The sequence below is a fragment of the Bos taurus genome, chromosome 4 (genome assembly GCF_002263795.3).
Source record: "Bos taurus isolate L1 Dominette 01449 registration number 42190680 breed Hereford chromosome 4, ARS-UCD2.0, whole genome shotgun sequence".
Taxonomy (NCBI): Eukaryota; Metazoa; Chordata; class Mammalia; order Artiodactyla; family Bovidae; genus Bos; species Bos taurus.
The window spans coordinates 100,990,294-100,996,293 of record NC_037331.1 but is presented as its reverse complement, the minus strand read 5'-3'; the positions used below and the strand labels follow the sequence as shown (position 1 = coordinate 100,996,293).

General features: G+C 42.2%; 1 protein-coding gene across 4 annotated transcripts in view; it reads left to right on the top strand.

Moving 5' to 3' along the window:
- The first annotated feature begins 1,020 nt into the window (after positions 1–1,020).
- Positions 1,021–6,000, top strand: part of PTN (pleiotrophin) — a 109,550-nt gene continuing 104,570 nt past the window's right edge. For 3 of the 4 annotated variants that reach the window (XM_005205790.5, XM_005205789.5, XM_005205788.5), the window contains exon 1: positions 1,021–1,229. The gene's annotated coding sequence lies outside the window, so the exon portion shown is untranslated. 4 annotated transcript variants of the gene reach the window in all.

Sequence of the window (6,000 nt, the reverse complement as noted above, 5' to 3'; positions counted from 1 at the left end):
AACTACGTTTGGGGTCTGCAAACAATAAGTGGAAAGGAAGTAAAAGAAGCGAGAGAAAGAAAGAAAAGAACCGGTGAGCAGAGGACAATCTCCTTTTTGACCGTGCTTGGGTACATTTGCTTTATACTTATTAATTTCACGCAACACTTTCCTCTCATCTGTATCACAAATACTCATTTATGTGTTATTCAAATAATCCTAGGTATATTACCTTAACTTCTGTCCTCATTCGAAGAAAATGGAAATTCCAGAAAGAAAACCTCGGAGTTGGAGCACGTGGATTAAGCCCCTAAATTCTTAAGTGTCAAAGAATGTCATTAAGTAGATCACTAAATGCATCAAGGAAGCCAGAAAAAGAAAGAGCCCCCTAAAGGAAAGTGGCATTTAATTGGGAACTTTCAGACATCTGTCACTCTTTGTGACAAGCGCCAAAAAGTCCTTTGCACATTTAGTGACGCGCAGGTGGGACGGGACTGACCCTGGAGTGACTGAAGCTGTGCAGAGGTTTGGGAGAGAGGGGGAAGGGCGTTGGGGGTGGGGTGGGGACAAACAAGGGCTTGGTTCTGAAGACTGTGGTTTTTCACCCTCAATAGCAACCACAAAAATCGCCTGGGGCCCAAATTGTAACCTAAGATACCCTCAACTGTCCATTTCAGGTCTGCTACTTGGTAAACTGGGGTACGCACCCACTGCAGAAGAGGTCCTGCGCAAAGTTTGCCAAAGGGATATTGCATCGGTCCCTGCTAAAAACGGAACAAGTCTTTCATTCTCCCCGCCTCTGGGTTCAAATCCGCGTGCTGGCGCAGCGGGTGGGGGCCGAGACGGCCCCCGGGAGAACCTCGCATTTAAGAAGAAGCTTCCCAATCAGCTCGCGAGGGAACGGCGCGCTCCCTCCTCCCCAGCCGCGTCTTCTCCCTGCCCGCTCCTCGCATCCCTCCCATTCTCCATTTCCCTTCCGTCCCCTCCCCGGCAGGGCGTGCGCCAGTCCGAGGCAGGATCGGGTTCCCCGCCTTCCAGTCCAAAAATCCCGCCAAGGGAGCCACAGAGCAGAGGAAAAGACGGAGTGGAGAGAGTAGAAGAAAGAGAGCAGGGAGTCACCGGGCGTGCGGGGGCGGAGAGCAGCGGCCGCCGCGAGCACCAGCGACTTGGGTACCTGGACTCAGGGCAGAAAAACCTCTCCCGGATCAACAAAGGCAGCCTGAGCGCGCACCGCTCTTTTGCGACTCCAAGTAAGTCGAAGCGAATGCGCGATTCCTTCAGAGGTGTCTCGGATCGACACCTTTCTGGGCGCCAGCGCGTGATACTGGTAAGAGTGGGAGAGAGGCTGCTGGTGTCTCTGCTCGTGGGGCTGCTTTCAACACTGAAGCTCTCCAGAGGCTTACTTAGGGGGAGTCAGGTCAGATAGTCAGGGACCCCTGGGTTTTGTAATGTTATGGGATGTGCATGTGGACTGGGTTCCCGGCTTCCAGCTGGATGGCGAACTTGCGGGGGCTTTGCCCTTTGTAGAACCTGAGTAGGTGTGTCTGTGGCTGGGTAGAGAAGAGAGAGAAAGTAAGGCAGCCTGAGCAAGCAGGCTCATTTTCCCATCCTTCCTCAGCTTCCCGGATGGCCCCAGGGCTTGCCAGCTGATGCGTTTCGGTTGGCATTTCTAGGTACCAAGTGGGAGCTTGTTCCTCCCAGTGCCAGCTACATTGCGCATCCCTCACAGAGCATCTGGGTACTCCTTGTCCTGCCTGCCAGCCCAGGAATGGTTCTAGAAATGGTTCTGTCCAAAGTTGAAAAGACACACCTTGCATCCCACTTCTCATTTGAATAATTTTAAGAATTGCCCTGTACCGAGACACTTGAACTTTTTATTTCCCCCACATAAAGCTAGGGTATATTGATTGCTAATTGGCTAGATTCCTAGTTTTTGAGTTGATGCGTCTAATAAGTTAAAATATTTTAAAAGAGAGGAATGTATTCCACTGCTTCCCTTCTCTACTTAATACATAAAACAAAACTTCTTTCTCTTCAACTCACACACACACACATGCAAACACCCTTTTTTCTTTAACATAACACTACACTGAGTTTACTTATACTTTTGTTAACTTACCCCTCCCTCTGTTAACAGCTGCTTTATAAGTTTGCAGGATACACTGAAAAACTAGGAGTGGCATATGGGGGGAGGGGTGGCAACGACTGGGGAGAAGGAACAATTTGAGAAAAATTAAATTCCAGTCTTTTTGGCATTTGACATCTTTCATCTTGAGGGTTATTTAGGCATTTTGCTTTAACAGCTTGAGAGAGGTGATATGTGTGTGTGTGTGTGTGTGTGTGTGTGTGTGTGTGTGTGTGTGTGTATGTGTTGGAGGAAAGGGCCTGGGAGGAGGTCCAGGAACTATCAAGAAAGCTTTTAAACTAAAAACATAATGAAGCAATTTCATGATTTCAGGCAAATGTGGAGTTGATGAAACAGTAAAGCCCATTTTAGCCTCTTGAGCATCTGGGGATAAACTGATATTTGAAATATTGGAAGGTAATGGGAGTGAGACAAAAGAGGTGTCTCTCAGCATAGAAAATAAAGCTTCTATTTTTCCATCTTCTTTGTGGTTTTATTTTTAAATAAATTAGGCATTCTAAAGACCAAATCATTAAGAAAATTTATAGTCCAGTTAAATTCAAAGGCAATTAAGGGGATATTTTCTTTTTTTCCTTCCTTTGGGACATGAGTTATTTCAGAGGAGCAACATTTGTACTTTCTCATTTAAATTAGAGGATGGCTTTTAAACAATTATTTCATTAAAAAAAAACCCTATTATTTTGTGCTTTAAGAAACTTTGGTGCTTTGAATTCTCGAATTGTACTTTAAATCGATATAAGTTGTTCTTCCTCCTCTTCCCAGGCCTCTTTTAGGACATTTTTTTCTCATGTAGTGAAAAGCCTCTGTAAGGAACACCCACCTGAAGCCATACTTAACGCCTTAGCTGCTGTGTTCCTGCTGTGTGCATTTCGGTACAAGTGTATTGTATTTTCAAAGCTAGAGCTGTGAAAGAAAAACTCAGTTAATATGTGACTTTTTATTATCTGACTTTTCAATGGGGTCTTATATAGAATGAAAATAGTAACATTTAAAAATATGTAGAGTATATTATATTTATAACAATTCTGTGGATTTCTAGACTTCTTTTCATGATATTGGGAATAATACATTTACCAATTTATTGAAAATTTCCATGTATACCTTAATCTTCACATATAGCAATATATCACAGAACCCACATTTTTAAATGAACATTTTTGATGTTTTTACTCTAGAAAACCTTGTGGCCTGGTTTGGATTTTCACAGAACCTGATCACTGGAAATAACTTGAGAGAAATAAGATCCTTAAATATTTTAATTGCTTTTATCAATAAAGTCAATCTTAGAAATTAAATATTTTGAGTTTAAATATTTTTTTCCTTTTGAAGATACTCTTGCTTTCACATTTAAATGACATTCTCATGTGCATTCTGATCATATTCTTATTTGCCATGTGGTATTTTATTACTATTCAAAATTTTCTCAGGAGACTGAGTTTGGTTGGCTTGTTCAAAATGGTATATGAGTTAATCGCGGATTCAGGGCCAGTAGTCCGAATTCTGATTATGAATCCCAGTTCTCCAAATACACTTTTTAATATGATGACATAGTAAAAAGGGGAACTGTCCTTGACTCCCTCCTAAGGTAATGCCCAAACCAAGACCACCCAGGGTGATCAAGGGGCAAGCTGAGTGCAGGCCAGTCCTGTTGAAGAGATGCTCACCTTTAAGCATCTGGTGAGTCAGATGTCTGCAGTTGCCCTTGTTCCCTTAGTTGGATGCTGAGTGGAGCCTCTCTAAGGGTGAGTGATGTTGTCTCTTTTGGCTGCAGTTCTAATGAATAATCAGAGAGCTTTTGTTTCCTCTTGACTCAGTTCCATGTCACATATGGGGTAAAATAATATTCAGATATGGAGCTTCTCTCTATGAGCTGGACCTGCTTTTTCCCATCGAGTCAATTGGCTTGAGTGGAATTTGGGCCACAGCCTTGTGTTGGAAAGCTGTTCTCCATGCTTGATGTTTATGTCCATTTCAAGTTTCCATCCACTGGGCCATGTTTCCATGCACTTCTTGCCAATCTTTTATGTGGCATAGTTTTCCAGGTGTCATACGACCTTTCTAGATTGTCAAACATAGCAAGCCCTTTGTTCCTCCCTATTTTAGTATTTGTAAATGACAAGTTAAGACTTCTGTGGTTTAGAGGGCTAACTATAATGTAATGTTATCAGAGGGCATTATAATTATGGTAACATTGCAGATTTGATTATGTAGATCACACTCACCACAAATTCCTATTTCTTTTAAGTAGGCAGGGAATACAGTGAATGGCATGCTTAAGGTATTTTGAGAAATAATTAAATTTCTTCTACACCGCTTTATTTTGGAGTCAGTTCTTTGTAGTAGATTTAGATAAAGTGACATTTCGAATAAAAACATCATCATAATGAGTTTCCTAAAACCAGAATTCTTAAGATTCTTAAAGTTCATAGTTAGTTAAAAGATCTATTGTTATATATTAATCTTGAATGAAGTAAGTCAATAGTAACTGACACTTGGGCTCTTAAGTTCTAAGAATTGTGCTGAATGAGAACCAAAAACATCATTTTAAGGCACATATTTCACTGAAGGACAGTCATCTCATATCTTGGTATGAAAAGTGGAAGAAGTGGGAGGAAAAGCTGAGAGAGAGACAGCAAGTCCTCAAACTTCAGTGTGGAATTTGGGTGAAACTGAATCAGTCTGAAATTAAAGCCTCCAAGAGTGGGTTTTTCCAGGCAAACCCTCCCTCTAGGTGGTGCTCTAATTCTCCCTCCTCTTGTCTTCTCAGCCTCTCTGTCACCCCTGCCCAAGACTTCAGTTCCTCCTTTCCCAGCAGTGTTACCATTGGAAAAGCACATCATTTACCTCTGAGGATTACTCACTTTTACCACCAGCTCCACTCCACCCAGCCCATTCACCCCTTGAAGGCAGGGACACTCATTCATCCCTAGAACCCTAGAATATCTAGAATGGAACCATTGAAATGCCTGATAAATGTCTGATGAATGAGTGAAAAAGTAAGCTAATGACTCTGAATACCATTCTCTCTGCTCTTCCTCATGCTCCAATGACCTTGACTGTCTTCCATACTCAATCCCTATAAACGTCACCTGGTACCAATTTCCTGTTTAAAACCAAGTACCCCATTCTCATCCTTGAACCTCTAGAAGAAGCTCTCCTCTCTTCCTCTCACCTCCATCATTGCAAACGTATAGATCTGCCAATTCTGTGGAGTGTCTTCCTTCTCACACTGCACCTTGTTCATTTTAAGGCCTTTGACCTTGCATGGCTCTGACTCACTTCCATAATGAAGACAGAAACCTTACCTCCTCTTTAACAAACTGTATTATTTGAAGCCTTAAGACTGAACACTTGGAACGTTATTTTCATCATAACTTCAGTGTGGCTATAAGCTTTTGCTTTTCAGAACTAGTAACATGTATTTTCTCGTCATATTTTCATAACAATTCTACCTAGGTAGGCTGAGCAGGACTTTTTTTTTAGTTGATAAGGATACAAGTTTAAAGAGGTTAAGATGACCCCATACAAGAATCTTGGAGTTCTTATAAGATCTTAAAATTCCTAGTTTGGATATTTTTCCTCCTCTATAATATAATGCCGTCTCTTCCTTTGGCTAGTTAATTTTCTCTCTGTTGCCTCTCACATCAAACCTAATCTCCAGTGTCTATGCAGTGAATGGCCAGATCACCCAGGGTAGTGATTTCCGATCCTCAGTGTTTATCAGAATGACTAGAGTCACGTTTTAGCATCCAGATGCCTGGGGCCCATCTCCAGAGATTCTGATTTGAGAGGTGGAGTCAAAGAACCCGGACGTGTGACAGGCCACCTGAATGCCGGTGATGTGTTAGAAACATCAACTGTAACGCTCCATTATT